General features: G+C 43.8%; 1 protein-coding gene across 4 annotated transcripts in view; it reads right to left on the bottom strand.

Annotated features, from left to right (window-relative positions):
* Positions 1–15,117, bottom strand: part of COQ3 (coenzyme Q 3) — a 128,245-nt gene that overhangs the window by 100,938 nt on the left and 12,190 nt on the right. The window lies entirely within an intron of this gene.

The raw sequence follows: 15,117 nt of genomic DNA, 5'->3' as shown, positions 1-15,117 counted from the left end.
GCTCAGTTTGAGCACTCTTGCTCTGCAATTGTAAATATATCCTTGTCTATATCTTGGTCAAGAGTTTGAGTTCAAGTTTGTAAGGTGCATTGCACCTTACATCTTAGCCCCTCAACCCAAGTGCAAATGTAAATGGTTCTGCAAATCGCAAATAGTGTGTTTCTCTTTGTTGCTACTCTAAATTTATCCCGTTATGTAAGCTCGTATTCATGCGATCTCCATTCCAACATGCATCCATGAGCATATTGAAAAAGTCTGCAAAATCTGTAAATTCTTTGGTCAAAAGTTATTGAAAAAGCATAGAGTGGTTTCAGTGTTGATCTTACCAGATCTCCGAAAAGCTTTTGATCTCCAATGTGATGCATGAGGGAAGAATGGCCTTGGAGCAGTTCTAATGCAGCATGGCCGAGTTGTTGCTTATGAGAGTAGAATTTTGCAAGATGCTGAGAGACATTTGGGGATTTATAAGAAAGAGATGTTGGTTGTAAGTCATGCTCTTTCTATTTGGAAACACTATTTGGTTGGGGTTGAATGCACAATGCAAACAGACCATCAGTCCCTCAAATCTTTCCTTACTCGGTCCAAGTTGTCTGAGAAGCAGACGCGTTGGGCCAGCTTTTTATCAATCTTTCACTTTCATATTGTGCACGTTGAGGGTAAAAAGAGTGTTGTGACCGATGCTTTAAACCCTAGGTGTCCATTGCATACCACCATGAGTTGGATGCAATGAAGGAAGAGTATGCTCAGGATGAGGATTTTGCAAGAATCTATGACCAGTTGTCTAATGGTCAGCAACATGAGCACTATACTCTCAAGGATGGCTTTCTTATGATGCATGGTCATCTTTGTCACAAAGCACAAAGTCATGCTGCACTACATGGAGGGCATTGAGGCATTGATGCCACAATGAAAGCAATAAAGCACGTTTTCTATCGGCTAGATTTGAGACAGGATGTGGATGCCTTTGTTAGAACATGCATCATCTGTCAGAAGGTCAAGTTTGACCGACAGAAGGCACCTAGATTGTTGCATCCATTGCCGATTCCAAATAGACCGTGGATCTTCGTAGGACACCTACAGGGAATGACCGCCTATGCACTATTATATGCACATTTAGCAAGCAGGCACATTTCATTCTCATGAGGAAGAAAATTACAGCAGATCACATGGCAAGATTGTTCATGCAGAACATCTTTAAATATCATGGGATGCCTCAGTCTAGCATTAGTGGCAGAGATCCGTGCATGACGAGTTGTTTTGGAGAGGGCGCTTTGAGAATATGGACACTACTTTAAAGTTTTCATCTTCGTTTCATCCTCAAACAAATGGGCAGTCCGAAGAGGCTGATTCCACTATACTTAATTTGCTGAAATGTTATGTGTCTGAGCATAAAACATAATGGGAGCAGTTTTTGCCATTGGTGGAGTTTTCTTAGAACAATATTGTGCATACTTCCAATGGTAAGGCTCCGTTTGAGATAGAGCAAGGAAGGAGGGAATTCCCGCCTATCTTGCATACTAAGGATAAGATTTTTGAGACTGATAAGTATGTTGAGAGCATGGATGTGCCATATCAAAAAGTGAAGCAAGCTCTCCAAAGGACTCGGGCAAAGCAAAAGAAGGTAGCTGATCATCACTGCTATGTACTAGTGTTTGCAGAAGGTGATTGAGTTCTTTTGCCTTTTGAAAAGGCAAGGCTCAAAAATAAGAGGGGCAAAGACCAAGTGTTCCCCAAGCTGAGTATGAGGTACTATGGGCCTTTTCAAATTTTAGAAAAGATAAAGTGGTGTAGCTTACAGGTTAAAGCTACCAGATCATTGGAGGATTCACAATGCTTTCCATATGAGTCATCTTAAGCCTTTCCAGGGGAACGTGCCAGGGGATAGGCCTTTTGAGATGCAGCCAGAGGTTGAAGAGCTAGATGAGATCCTAGTTCCCGAGCAGATTATGGCACACAAGGAAAGGAAAGTCAGAGATAGCGTTTCCCATCGCTACCTGGTGAAATTTCAAAATTATTCACCATTGGATTCAAATTGGTTGGAAGAGAGTGATCTGGCGGATACACCTCAGTTGTTTGTTGCAGCTTTACTTGGAAGCATTTTAGCTAGAGCCAACTTTGGTTGTGGTTCCTTCAGGCTAAACAAAGCATAGGTCTGGAGCATTGCCTAATGCTCAAGAGAGGGGTAGTACCTCCGTTGCTTTGCTACAGACAGGCTCAGATATCTAGAGGTCGCTTGGTGACATTGTATGTTCACCCAAGGTACTACTCGCTGGCAGTATATCTGCCTTGGGACTTCTATGATCAATGTGTTAGTCACTATGATACAATTTGTGGTCGTGTATATGGTTTGCTATCCTAGGCTTTGAGAATCATATATGCAACAATGGTTAGCAATGCATGTTGGGATATGCTTATGATGGCACTTACATGTGTTTGAGTTTATGGATGACATTGTCATATTCAAATGCAATCGAGGTCGCTTGCCATTTTTCAAGAGAAGGGTATGTCACGAGGGAGTAAGTTTTCGAGCTTGCATGTGGGCAGGACCCTGGGAAAATAATGGGCAAGACCATGGATTGCTAGTGTTGGCTATGGCAAGCAATGGAAGCTCAAAAAAGAGTGATGGAAGAGCAAAAATGAGATGTTGTATTGACAATGCTGCAACAACTAGTGTGGAGGCTCAAGAGTGAGCCAACATAACAAAACCTAGGCATAACTGCCCTAGCTGGACTAAGTGTCCTAACTGACCTAGGTGGTACATGTACTAACTCTACCAATAGTCCTAACTGACTATAACTAGGCCTACAAGGCACATACCAAGGAATAAGTGACACCTATGGATAGTCCATAGAATGACCTACAAACCCCCCTCCACGGTATGGGTTGTATCCTGGACATGGCTTAGGATACCTAAATATCTAATGTCATGGTTGCACATGTTCGTCTTGTAGGGATATAGCAACCTATGACTGTACAGAGTACAACAGATCAAGTTACAAAAGTTACTAAATTTAAAGCTTGCCCAAAAGCCTCAAACTTAGGTCGAGGTAGAGCCTTCGTAAAAAGATCTGCCAAGTTGTCTTCAGTGGGAACATAAGACAATTGAATATCACTTGCTGATAATCACTCTCTGACATAGTGATAGTGAACCTCAATATGCTTTGTCCGAGCATGGAAAACAGGATTCCATGAAATAGCCAAAGCACTCTTAACTATCAGTGAAGATGACGGTAGGGGTAAATGATGCGAATAGTAGTGATCTTGGAAATGGGAGAAAAAGTCTCCTCAAAGTCAATGCCATGCTGCTAAGCTTAGTCCTTAGCAACAAGACAGGCTTTGTAACGGTCCACTGAACCATCAGCTTTCTGTTTGATTTTATAAACCCACTTAGTTCCAATGGCATTCTTGCCAGGAGGCAAATCACACAACTCCCAAGTGTTATACTGATGGATAGAATCCAATTCAGCTTGCATAGCCTTCAACCACCAATCATTCGGAAAGGCATCTTGATGACATAAAGGCTCTTCATTGCATGTGGTAGCAACCAAAGCGTAAGCAACAAAACTAGCATGCTCTTTTCGGACAGCTGCTCTAGTGCGGGCTGGCAAAGGAGTATCTTGTTTGCTGTCTTTTAATGTGTCAAGGAACCAACGGGGTACCTTTTTGGGCTCCTGAATTTCAGCTCTTTCCTGGTCAAGAGACCTATGCAAATGTTCCTGATCAATGAGAGGCATATCAAGCTGAATATCTGGCTGCACATGTTGCTGTCTTTTAATGTGTCAAGGAACCAACGGGGTACCTTTTTGGGCTCCTGAATTTCAGCTCTTTCCTGGTCAAGAGCCCTATGCAAATGTTCCTGATCAATGAGAGGCATATCAAGCTGAATATCTGGCTGCACATGTGGCTCCCAATGACCAACAGAGGGAGGAGATACAACCTCAGAGGGAACATCATCCTGAGCATCGGATGGAAACAAAGGCATCAAGCTGTCAAAAATATATGGGGCGTCAACAACGGGCTGTTATTGACAATCCAGCAAAGGTATAGATGTAGATTCATCACACACAACATCCCGACTGGCAAAACACTTGCCCGTGCGGGGCTGGTAGAGCTTATAGCCCTTGCTCTCGGAGCTATACCCAATAAAAATGCACTTGAAAGCTTTATCATCCAACTTAGTGCATGTCTGTGAAGGCACATGAGCATAAGCTAAGCATCCAAAAGTCCTCATGTGAGAAATGCAAGGCTTACGACCCGTCCAAGCCTCATAAGGTGTGATAGTCTGCAATGCCTTTGTGGGACATCTGTTCAAGATGTAATTAGAACACATGATCGCATCCAACCACAACTTGTTAGGCAAATGTTTGCCTTTCAACAAGCACCTGGCCATCTCCATCACTGACCTGTTTTTTTGCTCAGCTACAGGATTTTGTTGAGGAGTATAAGGCACCATGCATCGATGATGTATGCCACGTGAAGCCAAAAAAACAGCAAACTCCTTTGACATGTATTCACCCCCCTTATTTGTATTAAGGTGAGCAATGTGCAGCCCACTCTCATTCTCAGGCAAGGGAATAAAGTGTTCGAAGCATGAAGAAACTTCAGATTTGGATTTCAAGGTGAAAATCCAAGTGTACCTCGTGAAGTCATAAATAAAAGTGACAAAAGAATAGAAGCCCCCAAGAGCTGCAACCCTCATGGGTCCACAAACATCACTACGAACCAGATAAAGCTTGCGTGAAGCACCAACCACCAACTCTTCCATTCTTGGGAAACGCAGCACAATGCATCTTACCAAGCAAGCATGGTTCACAAACATGCTTTGAAGGCATATGCATTTTGGGAAGATCAACAACCATACCATCCTTATATAACTTTACCAAAGCTCCAAAATTGAGGTGTCCAAACCTCTCATGCCACAAATGGGTATTTGCCATGGTAGAATCAAGAGCAAAGGCATGTGCGTCTGCAAGTGCAGCATCATCATCCAAACATCTATCATAAGCATCACAACAATAGAGACCTCTGGTCAATGTGCCAATCAAGACCATGGTAAAGGCATGTGTAGCATCATACATTGCACACCTAACACCATCAAAAAGAACCTGAAAGCCACATGTAGCTATGGCTGAAATACAAATGAGGTTCTTACGAGTGTGTGGAACATAAAGCACATTCTCTAGAGTAACAATACCACCAGAGACAGAAGTAAGAGCAACTTGCCCAATACCTTTCACGGTATATGATGCATTATTGGCACGTGTGACACTGCCCCCCCTTAGATGTATGCTCTAGTGAGCTGAATAACTTCCTGCAGGAAGTGGTGTGCCTGCTAGCATCACTATCAAAGAACCAGGCATCATGAACACCTAAAACTGCCACGCAAGCATCATGAACATCAGGATTATACTGGCATGTAACCAAGAAAGCCCAATGTTGGACTTTGTGCAACATTAGCAGACTCATGTCGATCTTCTGCACTAGAAGAACCAGATACTGCAAGACCAGACTCCTTTTCAGATGCAATGCGCTTCCTGCATTAAGAAATATCATGCCCAGGTTTCTTGTAGTAGTTACTCCTCTTCTTTTTATTATCCCCTGAAGAAGAGACACCATGTGAATGATCAGCATGGGAATGAGGGGGTTTACCAGCTGAAACCTTGCCTTTGCCTTTATTTTTGTGCTAGGCAGCAAAGGCTTGATCACTAGCCATAGAAGCATTGCAATTTGCACGGCTTTGCTCCTCCTAAAGAAGAAGAGCAACCAGCTGGTCAAATGAGAAATGCTTGGCATTGCCACCTACAACCAAATTCAATGTAGTAGCAAAGCCTTAATAAGAATCAGGCAACCCATCAAGGGTATTAGAAACAAGCTAAGAATCAGGCATAATCTCATCAATGTTGGCCAATTGCTTTTTCAAATCCTTCATATTAGTAAGAAAGGCATCCATGTTACCACCCTCACCTAGCTTCAAATCTTTCAATTGCTTGTGGAGATGGGCAACCCTCGCCTCATTCTGCACCTGATACAAAGATGCAAGCTAATCCCATGCTTGCTTAGCTATCTTGCAAGACCGGATGCAAGGGATAATAACCCGTTTCACTGAAAGAGCAATCAAGGCATATGCTTTGGCATCACGACCATCCCACTGAATCTCCTCCTGTGTAGGAGGCAAAGTACATGTAACAATAGCTGCACATGTTCTAGAAGTAGGCATTACAACCATCACCTGAAGTAGAACCAGAGACAGTAGGTAAAGCACCAAAAGCGGCATTACGTGTAGGCATGGCCTCATAACCTGAAACAATATGCCATAAATTCTTGGCAACCAAAACATGCCCCATCATGTATGACCACATGGGGTAATTGGTGCCATCAAGCTTGTCATCAGCCCCAAACATTATCTTTGTTGCTAGCCATTGATGCAAATGGAGAAGCAGTAGCACAATAGACAAAGGCAAGCAGGAGAGATACAACTCTCAACTGCAAGAACTAGAAACTGCACAAGGCTCAAGGCTTTCAATTGCACAAATAACTTGTTGTCCCAACAAAGAAGCTGAATGAACAGTAAGTATGTGGCTTCAAGAGTGCAAGAACCAGTCCCAAATGCAAAGAATGGTGACCTTCAATGCTCCAAAGTGTAGCAACAAGGCCCAAACTCCAAAATCGGTGAAAATAATCACCCCAAAATGCTGTAGCAAGCTCCAAACTGCTCCAAAAGCTGGCACGAGTCTCAAGGCGGACTAAAAAGCTTGAAAAATTTGCTGCAATTTCTGTACAGGTCTGTACAGGGTGTAGGGACCACATGCCTGCAGCGAGATGCAGAGGGACCACAGGCCTGCAGTGAGATGCAGTAAATGCAATCCGTACAGCTCTGACAGCTCTGTACGGATGCCGTACTGCATTAAATGCACTGTCAGAACCATACAACGGCCGTACGTGCAACAAATGAACCTGTCACAGTCCGTACGGCGGTTAATTAGCCTGTACAGCTCACACGTGCGACGAAATATGTCCCTAAAAGCAATTTATGCAGCTGCCTGCAGTCCGTGTTGGAATATGAAGCCAAAGTGAGTCTAAAATGAGTGTTCTAGGTGTGTTTTATAGTCTAGTGAGGCCTAGACATGCCACGTGTCATATTGGGAGTTATCCCATATACACTATGGCTTTCTAGAGTCTAGTGTCACACTATATAGTGTTGTACTTGTCTATTGTGTTAGAAATTACCCAACAGAGGGTACGCACAGCGGAAGAATGATAGTAATGCCCAGGAGCTCACACAGTGTGATGTGGGGTGTGGAATCACAAACTTCTTAACTTATGTGCATAAAATAGATGTGCAGAAAGAAAGAAAGAAAGTTTATTAACGTCTTCGGAAGACCAATGGGTCTATGAGACAGTGAAAATCCTGATACAACGAGATGTGGTAGTGGAGCTACTAAACGAGCGTCCGTACCAATGCAAAAAATGCAAAAATGCAGAATGGCAGTACTAAGTCCTAAGTACAACATAGTCATGTCGATGGTCAACTATATATCAATCTCAGCATCATCATCAATACCATCATCATCCCCAGCAACAGCAAGATATCAAGATGGATGAGGCAATGGAGGCATCAAGTAGGCAATAGAGTGCTGTCGGCCACTTAGAGGTGCGGTCCTGGCACGTCTCCTGGTCGTAGCTCTGCGTCTAACCAAGAATAATGTGACCCCCGTCGGTCCGGCTCCAACTCTAAACAAGGAGGGGATGTCTCCAAGTGTGATCTGTGTGTCGACCCTCTATCTGAGCTGTCAGGTCACGGGCTCCAGGTCACGATCATGTCGAGGCCTCGTCTCATTGGGGTCCATGTGATGTAGCTGAAAGAACTCCGTAATAGAGCTCTGAGAGGGATCAACCGAGGAAGACGTCTGCTCCTGTCTCCATGCTCGGAGTATCCTCTCGCAGTGTCTAAGTGCCTCATGAATGAAGCCTGCCAAACACCGCTAGTCTGGGTAGGAGAGAAATGGGCTAAAATCCCATAACTATCTGTGAAGAGGCAGTGGAAACGTCCTCGGATCTCATAGTACACAGGACACCTGAAGATGAAATGCTCCTCTGTCTCAACCTCCTGTATGTCACATAGTGTGCATATGCACCACTCCCTGGGTAGTCACTCTGCTTTGCCGCTCTCGATGCGAAGTCTATGTGAAGAGACCCGGAACTACCCAAGAGAAATCCTCATCGAGTGGGGTAGGTGAATCTGTGTGTATCTTGGTGGGTCAATGAAACCCTCCGCTGTGATATGTAAGAAGTGATCTCTGTAGAAGCTAAGCTTCACTGGGAGTTCACTCGGTTCCAACCAGGTCCGAAAAGTGTGTAGCTGTAGTTCATCCTCACGGATAACCTTGTTGACCTCGTGTGATAAGAGGGGAGAGAACGGAGCATCCATGCTATACTGGAAGTGACACATCCCAGCACTCCTGAAACCCCTGATCTGCAAAACAAACACACACCACGTGAGAACTAAGAAGGCTGCTCACCACCCAACCATGACATCTACGGGATGTGATCCCGAATCAGGAGATGTCCCCTCCGAGCCACGAGCTGAGCTACTAGCACGAACTCCCAATCAGATCCAAACCAGCCTGGTGTCCCATACCACCAGGTGGCGCCGTGAAGCCCTGGATCTGCCACTGGGCCTTGGGCTACGCTAAGATGCAGGCGCGCGTCCGCGACTCAATCCAGGATCAGACCTGGCACCTGCGAACGAAACTTGCTTCCAACTGCACACTGAGAACTAAACCCCCTGGGCCCCTTTTATAGACTCAGGCCCCGAGCGCCAAAAATAGCGAAGACCTATAAATAGTCTGTACCCTTGCCACTCAACCCGAGAATCAAGCCTGCCTAGCTCAAAGCCTCCCCAGGTTACCTGAGCTAGTCTTGTGTACCCAGTACACGTCAGATACCAAGCTGTGCACATGACATACTCCCCCTCCTCTAAGAACTCACTCCTGAGTTCGCTAAAAAATCCGAAAATGTTCTTTGGAGGTTTTGTAACGTCTCCCATGTTGCATCCTCCTCAACACGATCCTTCCACTTGATCTTGTATTCCGTGATAGATCGATTGCGAATCTATCTGTCACGAAATTCAAGAATACACTCAGGTTCGTGTGGAATAAAAGTCAAATCTGTAACTTCTATTATCTCGTGAGGAGAAACAAGCTGATCATCCGCACCCAAAACTTCTTTCAGTCTACTGACATGAAAGACTGGATGTACTTTAACATCAGGAGGCAATTCTAGTCGATATGCAACTGGTCCAATTCTTTTAATGACCTTGAAAGGACCACAGTATCTGGGGGATAATTTCGGAATCAAACCAGTACTTAGGCTCTTGGATTCCTTAGGAATTCGCAAATATACCATCGTTCCTTCAGAGAACTCTCTAGGTGAACGATGTCTATTAGCATAAAATCTGTCCCGATCTTGGGCACTTCTAATAGACTCCTTGGCAAACTGCAACATTTCTTGCATGTCTTGCAAGAAGTTCTTAGCAGCATCATTTTGAATCCCTTTTAACCCAACCATAACTAGTGACTTAGGTTGAAACCCGTACATAAGCATAAAAGGATTGTAACCAGTACTAGAATGCTTTGCACTGTTGTAAGCAAATTCTATCATATAGATAATCTTCCCATGAAGACTGTCTCTTAGATACATATGCCCGAAGCATGTCTTCAACAAAGTGGTTGACCTTCTCTGTACTGCCATCGGATTATGCATGATCCGAGGAACTCATACTTAGAGTAGTTTCTAACTTCTCAAAAACAAGTGTCCAAAAGTTACTTGTAAACTTTGAGTCCCTGTCACTGACTATGTCAGATGGCAAACCATACAACTTAAACAAGTGGTCCACAAACTCGTGAGCCAGCTGAACAGCTGATATAGTTGTTCTAGTAGGTAAGAATCTAGCCATTTTTGTCAAACAGTCGACTATGACCCAAATGGAGTCATGACCCTTGCGCGTTCGAGGCAAACCAGTAATAAAATCCATGGAAATACTTTCCCATTTATTACCTGGAATCTGTAATGGCTGTAATAAACCCGCGCTTCTAAGGCGTTCTGCCTTAGTAACCTGACAAACCCGGCAACCTACTACATAGTTTTCAATAAATGCACGCATCTTAGGCCAATAAAAGGTATGCTTCACAAGAGACAGGGTCCTATGTATACCCAGATGTCCAGCACTAGGAGCATCATGACACTCCCAGAAAATCTTGGATTTAAGGTCCGAAACATCTGGCACACAAATCTTTTCATTCCGGAACAGCAAGCCGTTCCTAATCATCCACGGACCTCCCGCCGCCTGTACCGTAGGTGGCACAATCCCTGAGTCCTGGTCAACCATGGAGCTCCCATCCTGGACTCTCTGCCAATAAGAACTGAAATGACTATCAGTTGCGTATAGCCCTCTCAAGGATTAAAATAGGTCTGAGGATATTTCCGTAAATGACAGAGCATTTACAAACTTAACTCGACTTAAGGCATCCCCCACACTATTCAACGAACCCTTACGATAAGGTATTTCAAAATCAAAATCTTGCATTAATTCTGCCCATCTAGCTTTCCGTCCCCTCAATTCTGATCCATCACACACATACTTAATTGATTGATGATCAGTCAATACAAGGAACTTTAAACCATACAAGTAGTGTCTCCAAACCTTAAGGGCATACACTACAGCATAAAGTTCCTTCTCGAGTGTGGGCCAACGATATTGAGTGTCGTCAAGCTTCTTACTCTCGAAAGCTACAAGTCTGCCCTCTTGGAATAGAGCTGCCCCAATCGCATAATCACTCGCATCGGCCTCTAAAACATAAGGCCGGGTAGGATCGGGTAATGCAAGAACGGGTGCTTCCTTGATAGAAAATTTCAAGGTTTCAAAAGCCTTGTTCATTGCATCATTCCAAGAGATCGGCTGGGTGGACCTGCGTCCACGACTTTTCAATATGTTTGTCAGGGGTGCCGTGATATGTGAATAATCACGCACAGATTTATAGAAATACCGTAAATCCTAGGAAAGAATGAAGTTGTTTCACAGTCTGAGGAATAGGCCATTCTAAAACCTTCTGGATGCGATCTAGATCAATGCTAATACCTTCAGAAGAAATCTTGTGTCCTAAGTAAATGATCTCCTTCATAAAGAAGTCACATTTACTCATCTTGGCATAGAGCTTATGCTGTCTTAGAATAACTAAGACAATCCGGAGGTGTCCTATGTGATCCTCAAGTGTTCTGCTATATACCAAGATGTCATCTAAGAACACTACAACAAATTTGCCCAGAAAATCCCTGAACAAATCATTCATCATCTGCTGAAAAGTAGCAGGAGCATTGGTCAAACCAAAAGGTAATACAAGAAAGTCGTAATGACCATACCTAGTTCGGAATGCGGTTCTATCTATGTGTTTAGCATAGACACGGATTTGGTGATACCCGTACGCAAATCAATCTTAGTGAAATACTTCGCTCCGGCCAAACGGTCTATCAAATCATCGGAACGAGGTAGAGGGTATCGATTCTTAATTGTCACTTTATTTAATCGTTTATAATCTATACACATTCTCCAGGAAGAATCTTTCTTCTTTCTTAGGAGGACAGGTGCACCCCAAGGTGATTTACTTGGGCGTGTATAGCCCATATTCAGGTAATCTTGAAGCTGTAAAGCTAACTCATCCTCCTCTACCTGGCTCATCCTATAAGGGGGTACACTGATAGGTTGAGCCCCTGGGACTAAGTCTATGCGATGATCTACTGCCCGTTCTGGAGGTAAACCTTCCGGCAGTTGAGCAGGGAATACGTCCTTAAAACTATCTAACAACATTTTCAATTCACGGTGTTCAAACACACTTAAATCATTCTTGTTAATTACAGAAACAACAAATGAAGAAAGCGGAATCAAAACACACTGATAAACATCATAATGAGAAGTGTTTAATATATTCCGAAGCTGCATCGCAGATACAATAGGTCCCTGAGAAGAGGGAATTTTATCACACTGAATACAAAATTGGGTGTCCTTATCTACATGCTCCGTCCATCCAATCTGAATATTGTGGGTTTTAAACCACTCTATTCCGATCAATAAGTCTACATGCTCCAGGTGCATAACATAACATGTAAGAACCCCAGTGTAGGCTTGAATCCGGATAGGAAGCGCTTCAACCTTGCGATCCCAAAACTGCTTCCCAGCTGGAAGCTGCACCTCATAGGTGTGATCGCTAGGTACTGTGGTACCCATGTTATCAAACAAACCTCTCCAAAACATACTGGTCATCCGTGGATCTCTATCGCTCACAATAGACTCAGGCATCCCATGATACTTGAAAATAAACTTCAAGAATTCCTTTGCCATCTGCTCGGCTGTAATCTTCTTCCTTACTGGAATGAAGTGCGCCTTCTTGCTAACTCTGCAAATTATAGTCCATATGCCATCATGACCAGAAGGAGTGCAAGGGAGATCAAAAAACAAAATCCATAGCGATGCTCTGCCATGGTCTATCTCGTATAGGCAAAGGCTGAAGTAAAGCGGGCTGCTTGTGCCTATCATACTTCACCTTCTGGCAAATGGTGCATGTCCTAACATAAGCCTCAACATCCTTCCGTAGAGAAGGCCAATAGAAGTAGTGCTCCACTGCTTTGATTGTAGCCTCAATACCCCTATGTCATGCATATGGTGGGGCATGACTTTCAGTGATCACCTTATGCCTCAATGGTTGCGTCACACACAACTTACCATGCATCATCATGAATCCCTCCTTGAGTGTATAATGATCATGCCGATTGCCCTCCATAAGGTGATCATAAATACGTGCAAAAGCATCATCTGTAGCATACTACTCCTTCATGAGATCTAACTCATTGTGATAAGCAATAGTAACTGCAGATACCTGTGGTTTCTTGGACATAGCTTCCGTATGTGGCCTTCTGGAAAGTGCATCAGCCACTACATTCTTCTTTCCAGCCACATGAACAATCTGAAAATGAAAGATGGAAAAGAAGTTTGCCCATCTCATGTGCTTCTCTGACAACTTTCTCTGAGTGAGAAAGTATCGCAGCGATTGATGATCAGTTTGCACATAAAAATCAGCACCTAAAAGATAGTGCTTCCACAGAGTAAGAGCATGTATTACAGCTACCAATTCTTGCTCATACACATTCATGTTGTCTTCAGCATCTCGGAGCAGCCTGCTCTCATATACAACCACTCTGCCTTCCTGCATAGGTACTCCACCAACACTGTTGCCGCTTGCATCGCATTGAAGAACAAAAGGCTTTCGCAACTCCGGCAAAATGATAACAGGATCACAGCATAACTTTTCTTTCAGCTCATTGAATGCTGCAATTTTCTTTCCCCAACAAAAGTCACTGCCTTCTTCAGAAAAGCATGTAAAGGTGAAGCTATCTCAGCAAAATGGCGGATGAAGCGCCTGTAATATGAACACAAGCCAAGAAAACTACAGACTTCATGTAGGTTCTTCAATGGAGGCCTATTCTTGATTGCCTCTATCTTGGCAAGGTCCATCCTTACTCCATCCCATGAGATGATGTATCCAAGGAAATGGATCTCTTTGTGAGGCCAATATGGCTAATCCGGAGCTCAGTACTCCTGTCACTCCTATCATAGGGAAGCTACGGATTCACATTCAGGGATATGAGGATTGTTATGTGATGCCTTTACCTGAGTCTGATGTTTTGCTTGGGATGCCATGGATGTACCGTGTTCATGCTATCAATTATACTCCTTTGTCAGTCAAAGGCCGATTGTAGTGAGTGGTTCTATTCTCTAAGGTCATTGGTTTAGTTCACTAGGGTCATGCTTTAAAAATTTACCCACACTTGGCCTAGGAGTGCTAGGCTAGGGGCATTAGTTAATGTCCAAAGGGTACCTGTGATTTCATGTGCAACACGTGCAACTCCTAGTGCTATTAGAGTGGTTCTATTCTCTAAGGTCATTGGTTTAGTTCACTCGGATCATGCTTTAAAAATTGACCCACTAGAGGTCCTATATACTAGGGTCATTAATTTCAAGCATTAGGGTCATGAGTTCCAAACTAACCCCCTAGGGGGATTAAAATCCCACGCCTTTTTTGCCATGCATGTGTGTGGAACATGTGTGGCCACTCTGTTTGACTTGTGGCCACTCAGTTTGACTGTGTGTCACATCTGGAAGCACCCGGAAGGCCTTGGAGCCCTTCCCTAGTCTTCCTTGCTGTTCTGGGTCTTCTCCCCTACCAGAGGAGTCTTCTTCTGAAGATGGCGGATTTTTGCAGCTCTCCCTTTGCTGGCTGAAGTCAATTTTGAAGCTTTCTCCACGACAGTTCTCCTCCCCTTGGTGTTTCTTGCTGCTAGCGTGCTCCCTGGACCTGGGTGCCTTCATTCTCGGCCTTTTCTGAAGCTTTTCTCAACTATCTTCGCAACAGAAGTTCTCCTTTCCTGCATCTGAAGCCATATTCTTGGATGCCTCACTCCTAGCTTCTGTCTAGTGCAAGGCACACTGATTTCTGAGGCTTCAGTGCTGGAACCTTCATTCTGGTGGACAAATTCATGGCGGATTTGCTACAGCTTCACGCATAGTAGGGATTAGCATTGCTTTGGGCAAAGAGCAATTGGAAGAACCAAAGAATCTCTGGAACCTGCTGTGTGATATGGTGGAAAATTTGAGGGATTAGTTTAATCTCTGATGCCTATCTGGTTCAGATTTTTCCCATGTGGGAGCTACTGATACCCATGTTGTGGGTTTTTTTGTATCAGCAAAAGATGTAAATTTGCATATTCCATATAATATAATATAAACCCGCAATTCTCCCCAAAAAACCCCGCAAAAGAAAAGAGTCCTCTCATCCAAAGCATAAGCCTCTTTGTTTGTGGATGACCTTCCCATAAAAAACCAGACCTTGCCCACCATATGCTTGAAATTCAATTCACACGACACAATTATGCACCTAGGCTGATACACAACCATAGACCATCTAGCTATTCATTCCAGACATTTAACTTTGGCTTCAAATCTATACCTGAAGAGTTGCATAATAGATACCTACAAGTCTAAACATGCAAACCTGAATTGATTTCTTC

This window comes from Dipteris shenzhenensis, chromosome 27 (assembly GCF_047967505.1).
Source record: "Dipteris shenzhenensis isolate YYH24624 ecotype China chromosome 27, Dip_SZ_1.0, whole genome shotgun sequence".
Classification (NCBI taxonomy): domain Eukaryota; kingdom Viridiplantae; phylum Streptophyta; class Polypodiopsida; order Gleicheniales; family Dipteridaceae; genus Dipteris; species Dipteris shenzhenensis.
The sequence above is the reverse complement of the archived record's forward strand: the minus strand, read 5'-3'. Positions and strand labels throughout refer to the sequence as shown.